This window comes from Cyprinus carpio, unplaced genomic scaffold, assembly GCF_018340385.1.
Source record: "Cyprinus carpio isolate SPL01 unplaced genomic scaffold, ASM1834038v1 S000006637, whole genome shotgun sequence".
In the NCBI taxonomy this organism is placed as follows: Eukaryota; Metazoa; Chordata; class Actinopteri; order Cypriniformes; family Cyprinidae; genus Cyprinus; species Cyprinus carpio.
This window is the reverse complement of record NW_024879266.1, coordinates 35,046-56,846: the sequence shown is the minus strand read 5'-3', so window position 1 is coordinate 56,846 and position 21,801 is coordinate 35,046. Positions and strand designations below refer to the sequence as shown.

The 21,801-nt window shown below is 38.4% G+C and overlaps 2 pseudogenes; both read right to left on the bottom strand.

The window, feature by feature from the left end:
* Positions 1 to 4,812: 4,812 nt before the first annotated feature.
* LOC122144301 lies at positions 4,813 to 6,585 on the bottom strand (annotated as a pseudogene).
* A 2,250-nt stretch (positions 6,586 to 8,835) lies between these two features.
* On the bottom strand, positions 8,836 to 19,850 carry LOC109061739 (annotated as a pseudogene).
* Between the last annotated feature and the right edge of the window lie 1,951 nt (positions 19,851 to 21,801).

The following is a 21,801-nucleotide window of genomic DNA, read 5'->3' as shown; positions in this document are numbered from 1 at the left end:
ACTCTCCGTAGATTCATCCTAAAAGTGTACGTAGGCACAAAAAAAGCTAGATTTATATCTTGTTATTTGTATTGCATTTGTATAGAATAGTCTATTAAGGGGAAGTCGTGGCCTAATGGTTAGAGAGTCGGACTCCCAATCGAAGGGTTGTGAGTTCGAGTCTCGGGCCGGCAGGGATTGTAGGTGGGGGGAGTGAATGTACAGCGCTCTCTTCACCTTCAATACCATGACTTAGGTGCCCTTGAGCAAGGCACCGAACCCCCAACTGCTCCCCGGGCGCCGCAGCATAAAATGGCTGCCCACTGCTCCGGGTGTGTGTTCACAGTGTGTGTGTGTGTTCACTGCTCTGTGTGTGTGCACTTCGGATGGGTTAAATGCAGAGCACAAATTCTGAGTATGGGTCACCATACTTGGCTGAATGTCACGTCACACTATAATAAAACCATAGTTATCTGTCTGGTTTCTACTTTTCACAACTTTCACCCAGGAGCAAAAACTCTAAACTTCAAAGAAATAAAGATTTGACATTTATCATGGCATTTATCAATATCGACTGATATGAAAATTCTATAATGTTTTTTGGGCTATATCGCTCAGCCCTATTTCAAAGGTATAAATACATTTGAGATACTAACTCCCTGTAAGAACATTAGAGTGGTGTTAAATTTCCTGTTTTCCTCCGACAGCAGGACCAGCAGAAAGGCGGTCATCCTGAAGCAGGCGGGCAGAGAGACTCAAGACAGTATGCTGGTAGGTTAAAGGGATAGTATCCTAAAAGAAAGTTGCTGTTAATTTACTCACTTTGCTTCATATAGGCCTTCAATGTATCATACAGGAGCACAATATTAATTCGTTTTTACCTGGTGTATGTTTTTTTTTTTTTTTTTGGACCATAGTTCTGTAGCGTTGAACTGGCATATATGAATCACAAACACACAGTTAAGCTAAAAAATCTACTTAGTGTGAACTGAAGATGAAAATCACACATTTGGATGGCTTGAGGGTGAGTAAATTAAAAGCAAATTTTCATTTTTGGGTGAAATATTCCTTTATTTTGCACCTTTTGAAATCTATGTGAGTTTAGATGCATGTGAATCAATTTAATTTGTTGATATTTATTATTCTCTAGATGTCCGATGATCGCAGCATGATCCTTGATGTGTTCAATGTATTCTACTTTCCATGGGGCAGAAAGACCTGCATCCTAAAATACAGTCTTTGACAAACCTATCTGGTTAAAAAGTAAAAAACCATGATCATGATATGTGCGTGGAAAATTGCGTACGTGTGTTTCTATGCCCATTTTGTGCGTACGCAATGTTTATAAATGAGACCCCAGTTGTTTCTATGCCCATTTTGTGCGTACACCTTCGTACATTTACATGGGAAGTTATCAAATTTTATCAAAAGTTTTTTTTTTTTTTTTTCATCAAAACTTCCCCATAGTTCCACCAAAACTTCCTCATGTTTTCAGGCTTTAGGGCTCCTGTAAAAGAACCTGTTTGTATGTTTACAACAATCATGTTAAACAAGTTTTGACATAAAAAAAAAAAAAAAATCCATTACTGTCGTGAATACAGCCAAACCTGCACCAGCAGTGGCATAGCATCTGGGTGTGCAGGGTATGTATGTGCATATGGGCCCAGGCAGATATAGGAACACGCATCCAAAAAGCTATGACATCATTCACTTCATTGGCTGTATGGCTCAAAGCTCGCTCAGCATTTCACAAGCAGCCTCATAATGTCCTTTAAAATTCAGTGATTAATATTCCCTGACTGTGATTTACATTGTGCAGAGGTTTACACTCACTGTTTTATTAAATATATTAGGTAAATTGCTCAATAGACAGTTTTTGACTATTACTAACACTCTTGTGTTTGATCTGGATGGCCTGTTACTTTACAGAGATTATGTAGTCTATTTATTGGATGAAAATAATTAGTTGTAACGGCCTTTGCAAAGCAATGTGTTTAGTATTTTACTGATACGCTACAGTGAACATCTGTAAATGGCTCTTTGTTGCACTTGTTGTTTTAGCCCATTAAATAAAAAAAAGGCTCAGTGCGTTGACTTGCTACGCTTATTGTGCACCAGGTATTTAAGCTTGTGATACTTCCTCAAGGCCAAAAGCACGGGGAAAAAGGAAGGTCCCCAATCATGTGAAAGTTACTGTGGATCTTGATGATGATATATATATATATACCTTCATAATGTTCAAAATGGGGGGGGGTAAATGGTAAAATGAGCATGTATTGCTTGGATTGAGGGGCCTGCTGCTACAGGTATTATTAATAATTAGTTTTGCTTTAATAATAAAAATAATAATAATGTTGTGGGAATGCCCTTAAATGGCAGTGAAATTTTAAACAAACAAGCAAACAGTGTCTGTGCTTTAGAGAGTTAAATCCAGTGACATTAAGGTTGAAAAAATGAGTGCACAAATAATGAAAAACCAATTAAAGCCTCTGATAGTTTGGGTCTGATCTTGCTAACATTTTTACAATCTCAAATCATCAACATAATAAGGGGAATAACAAGAAACATCAAACAATGAAGCAGGTCAGATGAATGTAGAATGTCAACCCTAAGTAAGGACTTGTGCACTTTCATTAGGACACATAAACAGGATTTTGCTAATTTTTAGTCAGTGCTTAGCACTAAATTGAAGATGAATTCATTCTTTTTATTTTTGTACATGAATATACTCTGTGCATTTGTGCATTTATAACAGGTGTAAACCAGTGAATATACAGTACCAGTGTATTTAAGGCTTCTGAAACTGTTTTTATAGATGTCCTGTTATGCATGTCTGAACTGCTTTGTCTATTTATTATGTTATTGCAAGTAAACTCTGCTCTTAAATCCAGTTGTATAATTTCATGACCAACTAACCTCACATGAAGAAATTTTATTTTTCCAACATGATACCAATCATTTTTAAGAACAGAGAAAGTATGCACAAAACACTATTAAATGCCCTGCTGTCTGACAGCCTCATGTTACTGAATTCAGCTACAGTATACACATATCACTTCTTTTTAGGATTGCAATGCATAATTTGTGATAAACATCAAATGGCTGAATTAAAAGAGTCAAAATACAATAATGAAATCAAAGTCAGTTAACAGAAAGTTGCATTAGACAGTTGATGTGACACCTACATGACAAATAAAATTCACGCCACATGCTCTTCATGTGTTGACGACTTAAATTAAAATAATAATAAAATAATCACAACAATAAAAGAAAGGAATTATATTTTAAAATGATTTTTAAAACATTTATTTAAAATGAATTAAAACAGTTAAGAACAGAACATGATGATACATAAGATACAATACATTTAGTTTGGACGTAGCACAGTGCTTATTCAGTAAAAGCACAACTAAACAGATAAGTTTTGAGTCTGGATTTAAATATGGATACTGATTTAGCACATCTGATCTCTGAGGTAATTGGTTGTAACCTTACAGACCTAGGAACAAAAATTAAGCAAAAAATTCAACAAAATCCACAACAGACCTTTGTGGAACTTTGACAGTTTAATGAACTTAACACTGCACTCCGGAACATTTGTCGGCAATAAAAAAAAGTTTTTACATGTTTATGTAACATTTTTAATAAATAGCATTTTTGACAGTTATTTTGAGATGAAGACACATTTCAGTGAGAAAAAAAAATTTAAGTGGGTTTTATTCTAGCAGGTAACCCCTAATCAACAGTTACTCCCTTCCTCTTTCCTTTAACTTCTGTGCATTAATCATAGCTATTTCTTCTTTATGTATTTTTCCTTTCAGATCAGAGAAAATATCAGAATGGATCCCCGCTAAGTTTTTAATGCAATTTATTACAATTCTAAAAATTACTGATCATAAAAGATAAATCATTAAAATCTAATATCATCTGTACTTATTTGAATAAAACATTAAAATGTTTTTAAAGAGCAACGTTATTTCTCAACACTTTTTGAAGTGAGCCTCATTAGGGTAAAATTAGGGGATAGTCTCCTTAATAGAAGTATGTAATTCCAATAAGACCAATTACATGCAAATTTACACATTCACATCTCACCAGTTTTATTAAAATAAAGAAGAATGAGATATGCTCATCAGATATTCTAATTGCCATTTATTCACCATAGCAACAAATACTTTTATTTTATGAGTATCCATTTCAATATTAACAGACTCATTGGTTCCAATTGCATTATTATGTACAAATACACACAAAATACTCAGTATTTCATGGTTATATTTTACACATCATTCACATAATTGTCCACATTAATGTTCTTATACTCAAATAAGCGATCTGACATTCATACAGTACCAGGCGTTTCCCCAAAGCATCTTTTTGCTAATTATAGTCGCAATTTCCTGAACTCTATTGGTAATCTATAGAATTGCGCTATAGTTGTTTTGGGGAACACAGCCCCTGGAAAGAAGCAGATTTTATGTTATATTTCTTCTTTTATATCTTTCTTACTTTTGTCTTATCTTTTAGAAATGAAGCACATCTAAAATGATTGTGAAAATTAGTTTGTGTGTGAAAGGAGGTATTATGAAGGATGTCATAAAGATAAATTTCATTATTAGTCCTCGCGTCACAATGATGACCTGTGTAATATGCATAATTATTGACCAAGTGATTGAGTTTAACAAGTGAGTTTTAAGTAGAAATCTACCATCATTACTGAGGTACTAGGATCCTCCCTGTCAAAAAAACAAAAACAAAACAAAGATTGTCAAGTTACATGCATGTACAGGGATGATATACAGAGATTAATATCATTCTGAATTATTTTCATATTCACTGACCTGTTGATTTCTTCTTGTAGTAAATGGGTCAGCAGCTGAGATGATGATTCCAGCGCGGGAGCCAAATGCTCCAATAGCAATTTATTCCTCTCAGACTCAGGGAGAGACGGATCTGTGGAGTATGTCATATGTCATATGTCAAATTATGCTTACCACAAACACAGTTATAATATGACATCTGTTGCGTGTCTCATCTTACCCCAGTCATAAATCATGGGTTTACTGAAGCTGGCATGCTCAACCATACAGGAGATCTTCTCTCCAGATTTGGGGGTGTACTCCAGCTCAGAGTGAATCTGATAGTACCAGTCCCCATCAGCCAATCTTCCATAGTGGAGTCACTTCAGAGGTCAGTCATTTTACCATCTATCAGCCAGGACACTTTGTGTGTGGAGGATCCAATTCCATAGCCCTGCACATCACACACTGGATGTCTGCCTCCAGCCGCGTCACTGAACTGAGCTTAAACCTTTGGTTTCACTGAATCAAGAAAGAATCACATCCTAACTACACAGTGTTCATGTTGTTTTGCGTGTGTTTGTGTGTTGTGGTTCAGGCCAAATGTCCCACAAGAATTGCAATCTATGTAATCATTCTCCTTGTTGGGGACTCTGGTTGGTCCCCATGAGGAAAAAAGCTTACAATCATACTAAGTGATGTTTTTGTAAATGTTTTCTGTATGGGTAGGTTTAAGGGATAAATACAGTTTGGTACAGTATAAAAATCTTTTTGTCTTCATTCACAATAAGTTTTTTCAACATTCAATCTTAGCATTTTGAGGGGGGGGGGGGGGGGGCATCATTCTCTTTGTGGGGACATCTGTTGGTCTTCATTAGGGAAAACAGCTTACAAATCATACTAATGATGTTTTTTGTAAAATGGATTCTATAATGGGTAGGTTTAAGGGATACAATATACAGTTTGTACAGTATACTTTTTTTTTGTCTTTATTCACAATAAGTTATCCAAATTCAGTTCTTACATTCTGAACTGCTAATGCTTACCATTTCTGGTGATATTAAGACATTATTTTAAATTATTATTTTCTAGTTAATATCATTTGCTCTACATGTTGACAGCAAAAATGAGAGAAAAGTCTTGTGCCACTTACCTGATTTATCACTGATACTGGAGTCAAAGATTTCAGCATTACCTTTGCAGAACCAGTTCACAATATCTCTTTCTTCATGCACTAAGGGGCCACTGTTCCAGAACTCTGCAAGTTTCATTCCATACTCATTAAACCCCACAAATCTCCCCAAAGTGCTGTCAAACTGTATGAATAGATATTTATTGAAATAGTAGCTGTCAAAATACAACATGTCACTGATGTTAGAGGAGCTGTAGATGCATCTCGACATACGGTATCTGTAATATACATTAGCTGAAAAAGAATGAAGATGCAGAAAAATCTGTCAGATAAATATACTAACAAGAACTTGGATGCATCAGTCAGTTGCAGTAGGCTACATTTCCTTTAGAACGTCCATTACCAGGAACTTTAAAACGAATTACCCTTCTTAAGAAAATGTTGCAATATAATAATTTTACTACTACTGCTACTAAAAGTTACATGATGCAAGTATTGTTGATATTTATTATTTCAATCCCTCTCATTTTACTTACCACTTTCTGCTACAAGACATATAGACAGTGCTAATATGAGATGACAGCTGAAGAGCTTTTGCAGTGACATTTTCACTCACTCTGAATACAAGCCGAATGCTGCCAGTGCTTTGTTCATGTTCATGTGATTGATGTCCAAGATAACTCTACAACCAGTTACTGCAGGTGTAAGTGTCAAATGTTGCTAGGCAGCATACTGCTTTCATTTTAAAATAATTTCTTACAGAGACTTATATTATGTGACGTTAATGTGTAAGCAGTTGGTAACTAGCATATTATACAACAGCAATACTAAACACAAAGTTTATCCATTTATTATCTCTGGCACTCCTATATTCCATTCATCAGAGCTAGTCTCATCATAATGATTTTTATAAAGAACAACTTTAATGTTTCAAAGTTGGATCTTCCCCGTAGTTCCACCAAAACTTCCTCATGTTTTCAAGCTTTAGGGCTCCTGTAAAATAACCTGTTTCTTGATTGTAGTCCTTTGTATGTTTTTAGATGTCCCATGTGTTTCCCTCCCAGAAGTCTTCGTATGAAATCTACACCACTGGTCTGTATTACAGAAAGTTTGAAAGCACTTTATTTACTGCAGTATGAGGAAGCTTTAGTTTCCTGATGTTATTTCTGTGTGGTACTGTTGAAGAATGTGCATGCCTGTCACAAAGTTTAGAAAACTTCAAAAGACTTAATTAGATTAAAGATTAATTTGTTTTTTAACTATTATAAAGAAGACCAGTACATTTCATACATTTACATACATACTTCACACCTTCATACATTTACATGTCAGTGAAAATTGTGTGTGTACTGTGAAGTTTTTATAAAATTTTATCAAAAGTTTTTTTTTTTTTTTTTTTCAAAACTTCCCCATAGTTCCACCAAAACTTCCTCATGTTTTCAAGCTTTAGGGCTCCTGTAAAATAACCTGTTTGTACAAGTTTTGACACGCAGAGATCCATTACTGTCTTGAATACAGCCAAACCTGCACCAGCAGTGGCATAGCATCTGGGTGTGCAGGGTATGTATGTGCATTAGCGGGGCCCAGGCTGATATAGGAACATCGCGTCCAAAAAGCTATGACATCCATTCACTTCACATTACATGGCGCAAAGCCTACTCAGCATTTCCCTGCCAGCCCCATGTACCGTCTTTACCCAGCATTTAATATTCATTTACCAGACGAGCCAGGTAGTGGTTTACATCAATGTTTGACAAGATTCTTGAAAACTATCACGTATGTTTTTGACTATTACTAACACATCAGGTTTGATCTGATGGTCTGTTACTTATTACAGAGATTGCAGTTCTTTACTACAAAATAATTAGTTGTAATTGTCCTTTGCAAAGCAATGTGTTTAATACTTTCCCGATATGCTGCAGTGAACATCCGTAAATGGCTCTTTGTCCATTAAATAAAAAAAGCTCAGGGTTGACTTGCTACGCTATTGTGCACCAGGTATTTAAGGTTGTGATACTTCCTCATTCAAAAGCACACAAGGAGAAAGGGAACAACCTTAATCAAGTGGTGCTACCGAGATCTACGACGATATATATACTACAAATGTTGCTCACCATTTTAAAATTTAACATTATAAATTAACAAATGAATTAAACACACTTGTAGTTTATGCATGTTGGTGTTTTATTTATTTATTTATTTTAAATGGGGTCACCATTGTGGTCTCACATTATCAAAATAGTAAGGAATAAGGAACACATCAAGCAATGAAGCAGGTCAGATGAATGTAGAATGGCATCCCTTAAGTAAGACTTAATTTTCAATAGGACACATAACAGGATTTTGCTAATTTTAGTCATAGTTTAGCACTAAATTGAAGATTAATTATTCTTTATTTTGTACATGAATATACCTTGTGCATTTGTGTATTTATAACAGGTGTATACCAGTGAATATACCAGGTGTATTTGAAGCTTTGTTTTTTATAGATGTGTCCCGTTATGCACGTTTGAACTGCATTGTCAATTTGCACGTTATTGAAAGTAAACTCTGCTCTTAAATCTAGTTGTATAATCTCATGACCAACCAACCTCACATGAAGAAATTTTAGTGCAAAGCATTTTTCCACCACGATACCAATCATTTTTAAGAACAGGGAAATTATGCACAAAACACTATTAAATGCCCTGCAGTTTGACAGCATCATGTGACCGTGTCAACAAGCTGACAAACCCACTGCTCTTCACATTTTGAGCTTGAGCATCCTGACACCTTAACCGAAACTTAAATGTGAGGAACCCGACCCAAAGCTCCAAACAAAAACACAAAACAAACAGGACAGCACACAGCCAAGGCAATCAGGCCCAAAGTTGTGTGCTCAACAAAACATAAGAAAAAAAAAAAAACAGAATGGGAGTCTCAGGATCCTTTACTACCAAATGGCCTTCTCTTTATTGTCATCATTATATTATATGGTGGTTTTATGGAAAAGGAAACATTTTCTATAAGCATTTATGACCTTATACAACATTATCATAGTGCCCAATTTAAAGTGTCTAATGAGGTTTTGCGTAATTAACACATGCAAGCTTTCTCTGACTGTACAGACACTTAAAATTTTAGTTTTGAACCATGTGAGTATATTACTTAATGTATGTGATGCTGATTCAAAAAGATTTTTCTTTTTGTTTCAGTTAAAAGTTTTAGTCTTTCAATAAGCATGGTCGGTGTTACATAGTTAGTCAAGTTGATCATTCTTTGAGTCCAGATTTATGCATGTATTTATACCTTTAACATCAATAATGATATGAGAATGTGCATAGCCTTCAGATTGCTCAGCTTGAATATTTTTGTTTTTTCCATGGCTTTATAGTCAGTTGCAGTTGTTTCCTTTAATGAGTAAGAAAGTTCCAGCAGCGACTCCCAACAGTCCTAGAGTCAGACCCACTCCACAGAACACAGCTGGACCAACACTTGGGAGAGCAACATCTATATCTGGAAAATACATGCATAGGAAATTGGAGGATGCATGAAAATTATAACAACTGAAAAGATGATTTTAACAAATTTGAGCTGAAATAATGATAATTATAAAATATCACTCTCACCCAATGTTTTGGTCTGAGGTTGACCCTGGAGGGCCATGTGGTTCACGGTACAGCTGTAAATGTCTCCTTCAGCAGGTGTAAACTTAAGAGTGGAGAAGATGTTGAGATTTTCATCTGCCCTTGGACGGTATTGGCTTAAACTTATGCCCTCTGTCACATTAGCATTATTCTTTGTCCATGAGATGCTGAGAGATGGAGGATAGAAGCCAGTCACGTGACAGATGAGAGTGTTCTGAACACCCAGCTCTACATCATCCTTTAGATAGATGGATGTATGGGGTGCATCTAGAAACACACAAAACTTTATTTATTAATTCCAATAAATATCATACAACTTAACGCATATTATATAAACCTTTGAGTCAAAACCCGACGCATATATCTTATTTAATTTCTGTTCCCACCAAGTTCACACTATGGTAACACTTACATTAAGGTTCCCTTTATAAGGTGGCCTGGTTGATGACTGAAGATAAGAAATTTGAATCGCAAATATTCTAGTTTTGTTGCATCATCACATAATCATGAATTTAGTTTTGAATAAAGTATAAATAAGCATATTTAAGCAATGAGTTGAGTTACAAGTCAGTTAAAATTGCTAACTAATTAACAGGTTGTCACAAATCGGTCAGGCTCATCACCCAGCCAATCACAGCGCACCCCATCTCCTGAGTTCTAATCACCGGCATCTGTTGGTAATCCACTCACCCATTAACCACCACATATATGCACGCACCTCAGTCTCACAAGTTGTCCGATCTCGTGACTACACAGTGGAATCCACCGCTGAGCTAGTTACTAGCATCGACTCATTGACTTACCTATTTACTTACCTCCTCTCCAGCGAATATCTTCTCTCCTAAAATGATTATCTCCGTATCTCCAGTGAATATCTCCTCGGTTCTCCTTCCAAGTATTCCTCCAGCGTCCTCACTGAGGTGTGTGCCCCATCACTCTATCTGTCAGCCTGTTGAGTCTCCTGAAAGAGGATAAAGCTCGTCATTCACCCAATCCATCTCAAGTAACTGTCTCATTTACGGATCTGCTCACCTTTATCTCCCCTTCATTCTCATCGCTCCTCTGAGTCAATAAATATACCTGAGTGTACTAACCTTCTGTCTCCGAGTCCGCTTGTTACAGAAGATGGGACCGTAGCAGACTTACAGGATGAGCAACCGGACCCGTTCCAGGAGCTCGTTGACTCTCTTCGGAGGGTACTACAACATCCATTGGCTCCTCCAGTCTCGCCGGCCCGAGCTCATCCTCCATAAACCACCACCACTCACAGCTCTCCTTCTCCGGTTGTATTCTCCAGCCCTGTAGTGAGACCAGCGCCCTTCTCTGGTGCGACGGAGGAATGCAATGGTTTCTTACTGCAATGCTCCCTAGTGCTAGAAACGCAATCACAACTGTATCCTACTGAACACTCAAAGATTGCATTCATTATATCATCTCTCACAGCACCCTGCCACACGATCCTTGGAAAATTTCATATCTCATTTTCGGGAGTTATTCGGAACAACAGAGGGAGATTCATCCATTGGTGAGCAATTGTACAATCTCAAACAAGGCAAGATGACCATTCACCAGTACTCTCTACAGTTTCGAACCCTAGCCACTGCCAGTGGATGGAATGAGGCGTCACTACTCACCGCCTTCAGTCAGGGATTGGAACTCAAACTCAGACTTCAGCTGGTAGCTTACGATGACTCTTATGGCCTGGAACGATTCATTCAACTTGCTATCAGATGTTCCAACTGGTTACACTCTTGCTTCCAGGATCGCTCACCAGCCAGTCCCACTTCCCGTTACTGCCATGCTGAAACCTCAAACCCTCCTAAGACTGACCATGAAACCTATGCAGACTGACTCCTATCGACTGACACCAGCTGAGCGGCAGAGGAGGCTGACCCAGGGTTTCTGTTTATACTGAGGCTCGAGTGGGCATATGATCCTGGCCTGCCCACTTCGTCCTCCACGCCCGATGGTGAGTTGCATTAAGCCATTCCCCATAAAAATGAATCCACTCACTACTACTGCTCAACTTACTGCTGCCAATGTTACCCTTCCCATTACCGTCCTCCTCGACTCTGGGTCAGCGGGAAACTTCATCTCAAGGGACCTCTGCCACCAGCTCCATCTGTCAACCACCGCCACCGAAACCCTCTACCAAGTAGTGACAATTACTGAAAAACCATTGAATCGTCGGCATGTGAGACACATCGTGGGCCCCGTACAGCTAACCCTGAGGTTATTACATCAAGAATCCATCTGTTTCTTGGTCCTGGAGGGTTCCACGGCTGACATCATTTTGGGACATCCTTGACTGATGCAGCACAACCCAATCCTTTCCCTACGGGACAAATCCTCTGGTGGGGTGACGAATGCTTTCCAGAGTGCTTCCCAAATAGCCAGTTCCTCCAGAAAAGACTCCTTTTCGATTAACACCACTTCCATTGAGAGTCCCCTAGAGAAGTGCTTAGTAGAAATACCCCCATGTTATGAAGAATTCCATGATGTATTCTGTCCCCAAAAGGCATCCCAATTACCACCTCACTGTCTCTGGGATTGTGCGATTGATCTGATTCCTGCTAGCTAGTGCCCCAGCGGTAAAATTTATCCCTTCTCCTCACCCTCTAATAGAAGGCCATGGATATATATGTGGAAGAAGCTCCTCAAACAAGGTTAGGTAACCTTATCCACCTCCCCTGCCGTCAAGATCAAGCTTTTTCTTCTTCAGGCCAAGAAGGACAGAGGCATTGCATTGACTACCGGGCACTGAACAAGATCACCATTAAGTTCCGTTATCCTCTTCCCCTCATCCCAGGTGCTCTGGAACAGCTCCGTGGAGCCACCATCTTCACCAAGCTAGACCTCCGCAGTGCGTATAACCTCTTCCGAATCCGCAAGGGAGATGAGTGGAAGACAGCATTTGTGACCCCTACTGGCCACTATGAATACAGGAGTAATGTCTTTCTAGGACTCTTTATGCATGTGGTGCTCCGGGAGTACATTCACCACTTTGTCATCGTTTATATCGATGATATCCTCATTTACTCACGGAGCTTGGCCGAACATCGCCAGCACATCAGAGCAGTCCTTGAACAGCTGAGACCGTTCCAACTCTTCCTAAAAGCCGAGAAATTTACCTTCCACCAGTCCTCAGTCCACTTCCTGGGGTATGTAATTGACCACACCGGCATCCACATGGACAAGGGGAAGATAGAGGCGATCTCATCCTGGCCAGTACCCACCACCATCAAAGAACTTCAGCGCTTTCTGGCTTCAAGCTACTCTCTACCGGGCCAAGCCATATGGAATTGCTGCACTATCACCAGCTTCCCATACTTAACCTCCTTCGAGGCAATCCTAGTCTCTGTCCCAACCCCAGCTACCACTGAAGCCTTCACCACCCTTAAGAGAGCATTCACTTGCACTCCACTCCTCATTCACCCTAACCCAGAGCTCCAGTTCGTGGTTGAAGTAGATGCCTCGACGACAGAGGTGGGAGCAGTTCTCTCAAAGCGGCAGGGGACTCCACCTTGACTCCATCCATGCGCCTTCTTTTCCTGGAAACTCAGCCCGGCGGAGAAGAATTATGACATCGGAAACCACAAACTTCTGGCAATCAAACTGGACTTAGAAGAGTGGCGACACTGGTTAGAGGGAGCAGCTCACCCGTTTACCATATTAACCGACTACAAGAACTTGCAATACCTCAGAGAAGCGAAATGCCTAAATCCTCGCCAGGCTAGATGGGCCTTATTCTTCACCAGGTTTGAATTCACCATTTCCTATAGACCCGGTTCCCGAAACATCAAAGCCGATGCCTTGTCTTGTATCCATGCCTCCGAGGAGAATGTAGAGGAACCCTAAAAGATCATACCCACTCATCTTATCTCCAGTCCCATCCAGTGGATATCGCCGCCAGTCGCCACTGAAAACGCCCTGCCAATTCAATCGGCTGTTCCCTGACACCCCACATGTACCACGGACAAAGCCGCGACTCCTCATCTCACACCACTTGCACTTTCCTTGGGCACTGGCCACCCCGGGCTGACGCTACTCTCTTCAACAGCTAAAGACCGCCTGGTGGCCAGCCCAACATGGCTAGAGATGTAAGAAGGTTGGTGCAAGGTTGCTCCGAATGTGCCATTTCCAAAAGCTCCCGTCACCTCCCTGCTGGCAAGTTATACCCTTTACCTATTCCCAACCATCCCTGGTCACACCTAGGAGTAGATTTCATCACAGACCTACCTCCCTCAGACGGTAACACCCTTGTCATAATTGATAGATTCTCCAACTTCAGTCGCCTCATTCCCCTCTAGGGTTTGCCTTTGGAGACGGCAGAACTCTTGTTTAATTGGGTCTTTAGACAGTTTGGCTTACCAGAAGACATTGTGTCCGATCGTGGACCACAATTTATATCCCGGGTGTGGAAGTCATTCTTCAAGCTCCTAGGTGTGACCATAAGTCTTTCCTCTGGCTATCACCCCCAAATCTAATGGACAAACGGAACGTAAGATACAACATGTTGGTCGCTTCCTGAGAACCTTCTGCCATGGCTACCAGGACTCCTGGAACCAGTTCCTGGGCTAGGCCGAGTACGCCCAAAACTCCCTCCGCCAACCCTCCACGGGCCTCACACAGTTTCAATGCGTACTCGGTTACCAGCCCCCTCTATTTCCCTGGTCGGGAGAGCCCTTGGATGTCCCTGCTGTCGATTACTGGTTCCGAGAGAGTGAGAGAGTCTGGGACGAGGCCCACCATCACCTTCAACGGGCAGTGCGCAGGCAGAAGATGACAGCCGACCTTCGCAGACCGACAGCCCCCACTTCAACTTCCTTCACAGTATAAGATTCACCCCACCTTTCATGTTTCACTACTTAAACCCTTTCACTCTCCTGTTTCCACAGAGCCTAACCAGACAGAGGAACCCCCTCTCCCGTTACTCCTGGAGGAAGGATCCATCTATAAGGTCAAGGAAATTCTGGAGTCCTGGCAGCGTGGTGGCAGATTAGAATACTTAGTCGACTGGGAAGGCTATGGTCCCGAAGAATGCTCCTGGGTCCCTAGAGACGAAATCCTAGACCCCGCACTTCAGGAAGAATTCCACACAACACATCCTGATCATCTAGCACCATGGGGTGGAGGAAGACCCCCACATCATCGGGGTATTCGGCCCTCAGGAGCAGGCCTTGGAGGAAGGGGTACTGTCACAAATCGGTCAGGCTCATCACCCAGCCAATCACAGCGCACTCCATCTCCTGAGTTCTAATCACCGGCACCTGTTGGTAATCCACTCACCCATTAACCACCACATATAAGCACGCACCTTAGTCTCACAAGTTGTCCGATCTCATGACTACACAGTGGAATCCACCTCTCATCTAGTTACTAGCATCAACTCATTGACTTACTTATCTACTTACCTCCTCTCCAGCGAATATCTCCTCGGGTCTCCTTCCAAGTATTCCTCCAGTGTCCTCACTGAGGTGTGTGCCCCATCACGCTATCTGTCAGCCTGTTGAGTCTCCTGAAAGAGGATAAAGATTGTCATTCACCAAATCCATCTCAAGTAACTGTCTCCTTTACGGATCTGCTCACCTTTATCTCCCCTTCATTCTCATCGCTGCTCTGAGTCAATAAATATACCTGAGTTTACTAACCTTCTGTCTCCGAGTTCGCTTGTTACACAGGTATTGTGTGGACGTTGCCCTTTTATTTATGTAGTCATTTATTGTTGTTATTAATTTTTTTATAAACAATTCATAGTACCTAACATATCGCTGTTATACAGTATTGTTCATTAAAATTAGTAAAATTTAGTAGTACATTTTCATGCCTTACCCATTTCTGGTGGTGGCCTCTTGAAAACTTTAGTCAAAAATGCTACATCACTTTTGCATCCTGTCATTTCAATAACACTTGTTTCATAAAAAATTAGAAATTCCAAAGGATTCGCAAAATCAGGCAATGTTACTACTCCTCTTTTTCTGATTGAAGTCAGCATCTCCACACATCTCCTCTTCTCTCATCAAGTCCATGCATATCCTCTCCATCTGTCTCAGAGCATCCATGAATTCGACATATTCATGTACAACTGAAATACAATGAGCATAATAAAATCCACTTATTCCACTTTTTCAGGTTTTTGTCCTTAAAATAATCTTGAGTATAAGACTAATTTCTTATGAATCCCATCACAAGCCTCCTAATTCCAAAACCATGTGAAGGGTTCACATTAGTGTTATTTTGTGATCTTTGAGAAAGGTATGAATTTGATTTAAATTGTTTGTGTTGTGTTGGATATGTTGTCTAGTCTGCCCTGGTGCTTGAGCTTGTGAATATAAAAGTAAAAACTTAAGATCAGTGATATAAACATTAATTTCTTAGACACTTGAGGACAAATAATAATATTTGCTATAGTTTAGACATAATAGCAGCTGTTTTAGTTTTTTTTTTTTTTTTGTTAACATTACTTTGTAAAGATATTTTACAAATAAAAAGTATTTTTTATATGCTCCGTGAAGCTACTCATTGCCTTTTAAATCAACAACTTGTGATTTCATGGAGTGTTTGTTCTGCCTGTAGAACTCTGAGATTATTTTAATATATACATTATGCAGGACATGCTTTCAATGCAATATTCACATATCAGTATTCACTTAATATGCTTTTTCCAAAACTGGTGGAGGTTTTAGTTTTAATGTATTGGTAGCAAAACCTACACAGGCTGTGCTTGCTTGTAACCAGTAACAGTAACAGTCTGTGTATTATGTTCAATAAATCATTACCCTGTTTAACAAATAATTTCAACATAATTTTAGTCTGATTAAAACATTTAATAATTTTAACTATAACCCAATGCAGTACCTAAGTGATTAAAAACTTAGTTTAGTTTAGTTTATTTATATAGCACAATACAACAACAGTCGTTGACCATTGTGCTGTACAAGAAATTATGCAAATCAAATTAATAAAACAATCAATCAAAACAACAAACAAATATAAAAAGTAAAAATGATACAGGAGTACATACAAAGGAAAAAAACATGCTCAGGATCTACCTTGGTAGATGTTTTTTAAGTTTTACTTTAAAACAGAGATTCTGAATGATTATCCCAATAGATAAAGGTAGGCTTTTCCATAGTTTTTTGCATAATTTTGGGGAAGACGGGTTTTTCATTTTTTTTTGAGGTATATGTAGGATTTTCGGTATTCCTTTCTTTTTAACCATGATTTAGGAACCTTGCAATAGATCTGCGGTCACAAGTTCAGATAAATGAGACAGTGCCAGACCGTTTAAGACCTTAAAAACAAAGAGTAAAATCTTAAACTCTACTCTAAAAAGAACCAGAAACCAACGCAGAGAGAGTAAGACAGGGGTGCTCAAATTTACAAGTGCCAGTAAGGAGTCTAGCAGCTGCATTTTGGACTAATTGCAAGCAGTTCATATAGGAATGACCAATACCTATATAGATTGAATTGCAGTAGTCCAGACAAGAAGATATAAATGCATGGATTACTTTCTCGAACTCAGCAGGGGTTAAAAAACTTTTAGTAGTCTCAGCTGGAAAAAACACGATTTGATAACTGCATTTAACTGCTTATCAAATAACAGGGCAGAATCAAAGACAATACCCAGGTTTTTAACAGATTTAACAGGTTTTTTTTAAGCTGCCTAACATTTGATTTAAGCTGCCAGAAAAAGCTAATGGTCCAAACACAATTGCCTCAGTCTTACACTCATTTAACTTCAAAAATGTTTTGGACATCCAGGCCTTAATATCTGACAAACAGGCAGTTAGGGCAGACAAACCAGCATTGTCATTTTGCTTAATGGGCACATATATAGTATTTGAGTGTCGTCTGCATAAAAATGAAAAAATTCTCTATGTTTTCTAAAAATTGAGCCCAAAGGGAGCATATATAAAGAAAAAAAAAAGTGGGAGCAAGATTAGATCCTTGGGGAACCTCACAGGTCAGACACGCTTTGGAGGATAAACATCCATTTATATAAACAGAAAAAGGTTCTGTTGTTTAAATAAGACTTGAACCAGTTTAGACCTCTAATACCTGCACAGTATTCAAGATGAGAAATAAGAATGTCATGATCGACAGTATCAAATGGCCGCACTCAAATCCAACAGCAGAAGTATTCCCAGAATCAACAGATAATAAAATATAATTTATCACTAAGAGAGCAGATTCTGTAATGTGATGTTTCCTAAAACCAGACTGAAAAGATTCAAAAATTCCATCTGAGTCTAAAAATGTAATGCATGACAGAAAACTCTTTTCTCAAAGTGATTTTAAGAGACAAAGGTAGACAATAAATTGGCCTAGAATTTCAAACAACTGTCACAGCAAGGCCAGATTTTTTCAACAATGGTTAAACAATTCTAGCAAGCTTAAATATTCTGAACAAATCCAACCGAAAAACTTCTTATTTATTTTTTCTAAGATACAAGGCCCATCAACATCAAAAACTGGAAGTCAATCAAAGTCTGAGATGGGTTTGAAAGATTTATCACAAAAGTTAATTGTGGAAAACAAACTCCAAGTCTTTTTGAACACTTCTATCTATGATGTCAGAAAAATACTTTGATTTAGCCACCTTCACAGCTCATTGATAGTTAGTTAATGAAGTATGTAGTGTCTCCAATGACACAAGCAACTTATCTTTTTCCATTTACATTCTGCACGCCGACATACTTGTCTAAGAGCCCGTGTATCAGTGCTTAACCATGGCTCTGCCTTAGGTTTAAGCTTACTTATCAAAAATGGAGCAACAGAGTTCAAAACTCCAGCACAAGTAGAATTTAATAAAGTAAGCTGCTGTTGTTTATTTGAGTGGACTCTCATTGCTCCATTTTGGAAGTAAGCAACTTGGGGAAACCCAAGGCAGAGCCATGGTTAAATACTACTGATACACGGGCTCTTAGACAAGTATACATGGCGCAGAATGTAAAATGGAAAAGAGATGTTGTTTGTGTCATTGGAGATACTACATACTTCATTAACTAACCATCAATGAGCAGCTGTGAAGGTGGCTAAATCAAAGTATTTTTCTGACATCATAGATAGAAGTGTTCAAAGACCCAAGATTTTGTTTTCCACAATTAACTTTGTTATAAATCCTTCAAATAATCTGGACTTTGATGACCCAGTTTTAGATTATTGGTTTATTTGGTTATTGGGCCTTGTATCTTAGAAATAATAAATAAGAGTTTTCTGTTGGATTTGTTCCAGAATATTTAAAGCATGCTATTGTTAAACCATTGTTGAAAAGTAATCTAATCTTTTGATGTGAGCAGTTCTCAAATTTTAGGCCACTTATTTTCTACCTTTTATCTCTTAAAAATCCTTGAGAAGGGAGTTTCTGTCCAATTATTACATTTTTAGACTCAGATAGAGTTTTTTGAATCTTTTCAGTCTGGTTTTAGGAAACATCACATTACAGAATCTGCTCTCTTAGTGATAAATTATATTTTATTATCTGTTGATTATGGGAATACTTCTGCTGTTGGATTTGAGTGCGCCTTTGATACTGCTGTCGATCATAACATTCTAATTTCTCGTCTTGGAATACTGTGCAGTTACATGCCTCATCAAAAAGGGGAACAAAATCCTCACTAATGGTAGAGCTAAATATACTTGACCAAATAATAGGCTTCTTGGTTTTAACAATCTCTAAAATACAACAGGTGAACATCACAGGGTTATGATCCAAAAACTTAAATCAACAATTTCAATTTCAAGATTGTGAATACTGATATCATGTAATAAGACAAGGTCAAGAGTATGGCCGAGGGAGTGTGTAAGCCCTGTAACCATTTGAACAAAGTCAAAAGAGTGAATAAGATTTTTAAACTCTTTAGCAAAGCAGATTTAGACTGCAGAGCACATGACTATTAAAATCACCAACAATCAAGAGTCAAATATATCAAATTGAGAAACAATTCAACCTAAAAAAATCAGCAAACTCATGTATAAAGTCTTTGTTTGTCTTTGGAGGACGGTATACAATAGCAATCGCTCAATTTTTGTCTCTTTTCAGATGAAATAACAGTACCTCGAAGCTGTAGAAAGTCTCAGATTGTATAGTCGGACAAGTTAAACAGCTTTTAAAAATGCATGAGTTGTCAACTTAAACTTACTTTCAGCATCAGTTGAGAGAATAATGGTTAAAGTAAGAATTTTTATGTACAGCTCCATCTTGATTGATGAAAGTCGAACAAACATCAGAGAAATACTTACTACAGAAATTAAAAAAGCAAGTATTAGTTTTTGTATCATCCACTCAGAGTTCGGACCCACACAGTGACATTGATGTATCTAGGAGGAAGAAAAAGCCTTCCTCATTCACCAGTCAGGCAGCTCTCTAATCTTATCTGATGTTTTGATTCCTTCAGTCTGCAAGTCTAAATACAAAAGTGCAGAAACAAACAATTTTTTATTTGCAAAAAGGAGCAGAGGAGACAAAGGAGCTTTTAAACCCTAAAAATTTAATTTTAAACATTGGTAACGTTATTGACTTAGCATTTCTCTTACACTGACAGTCATTTTAAAAAATAGTTTTAAATCTTTATCATTAATAAGTTACTTTTTTAACAAATAATGATGCAGTATAACCAAATGCTGTTATTGTTGTTTTTATTTTATAGCATAAACAACTTTGCAGTCGTGCAAACTTGGCAATAATGAAACACTCTGCTAGAATGTCTCTTTGGTGCAGATAAACACAATATTACTCTTATTGTTTCTCCAGTTTGTAGGCTACTATACATGGTATGTATTTGAGTGTTCCCCATTTCCATAGTGTACAGCATTCACTGTAAGCATGGAATAGCCAGAGGATTCACACATCAAATAAATAAATATAAACATGCACTTTAATGTCATCTTTATTAATCAGAGTGAGCTGTTACTTTAAGCATAAGCCGAAATGAGAAATTATTTAAATGTTTGAACCAAAATCTCCCATTCTATTTTACCGCAACCCCCCTAGATATCTACTTCAAAAATGGCTGCCCCCTCCTCCAGTGAGAGCTCTCCAGCTTCTGCCTCAACACCAAGGCCTACACCTCCTCCAGCTGCTGTAGAGTGAGACAAAAAAAAAAACGACTGATATGAGCTTTAAGTGACATTTAGGATTCTACTCGCTATGAGAGCAGCAACATTCATAAATGTTTACAGAGCAAGCAGGAACCCAGTGTGCCTGTAGCTTCCTCTACTTTTCTCTGTTTTATTACATGATAGAAAGTCTAAACCCTCTCAAATGGTATGGCAAACCCATCTAATCTGCTGCCTATTATGCGTCAAACTAAGATTGCTGTGAGGACAAGTAATGCTGTCAAGTTTGCATTGTAAACATCTGCTCACATAAAAATAAATCACTTATGGTCAATGACTTAATAACCACAAACAACCTGAAGTTTGTGTTTCTAAAAGGTGGCTAAAAACGTGGCTAGAAGACAGCTGTGAATTCTGGGTCCTCAGTAGAGCTGCCCTCCTAACTTCTTCTTACTGAGTGTGAGCAGAGAAGTTAGGAGAGGTGGAAGATGTACAGTAGCTGCTCTATTTAAAGAGAAGACTACTCACTGCAAGCAAGTACATTTTTATTTATAATTATTTACAGGCCTCCAGAAATACTCTCCAGCCACTGGGTCCAGGACTTTACAGAACTATTATCAAATACTGCGCTTGGACTGTTTTTCTATTGCTGGGGATTTTAATCGATTCAGGATACTGCAGATACCTCAATATCGCTACATTAGCCTAAGACAAAACTGTGTTCTTAACAATTTTGCAATGATACAGGCAGAGACCCCACACACAATCATGTATTGTTACTCTATTTGGCATTCATCAGTGCGCTCTAAAACAATTTAAATGCACTGTTGATTAAATAAGGGACCGCTGCATTTCTGTATTTTTCTTTGATATACTGGAGATCCTCTCCTACAACTAATCTAGATCTTGGTAATGTATAAAAGAGATGCACTGATGAGTAGCACGCACATGTGATTCACTATGAATATAACATCTTTTAGAAGACAGCCTTCATGCTTTCTGAATTTAACATTTGAATCTGAGACTGAAAGCAAAGCATAAAGTAAACTACATCAGCATATTATCATCTCTTCAAAAATATTGCAAGAATTAGTTGCTTTGTTTCTAAATTTTATAAATGGGTATGGGGGAAAAAAAACCTTGATCATTGGATTTAATCCATACCAGGTCCCAAAACATTTCATTTTATCTCAAATCCCAACTA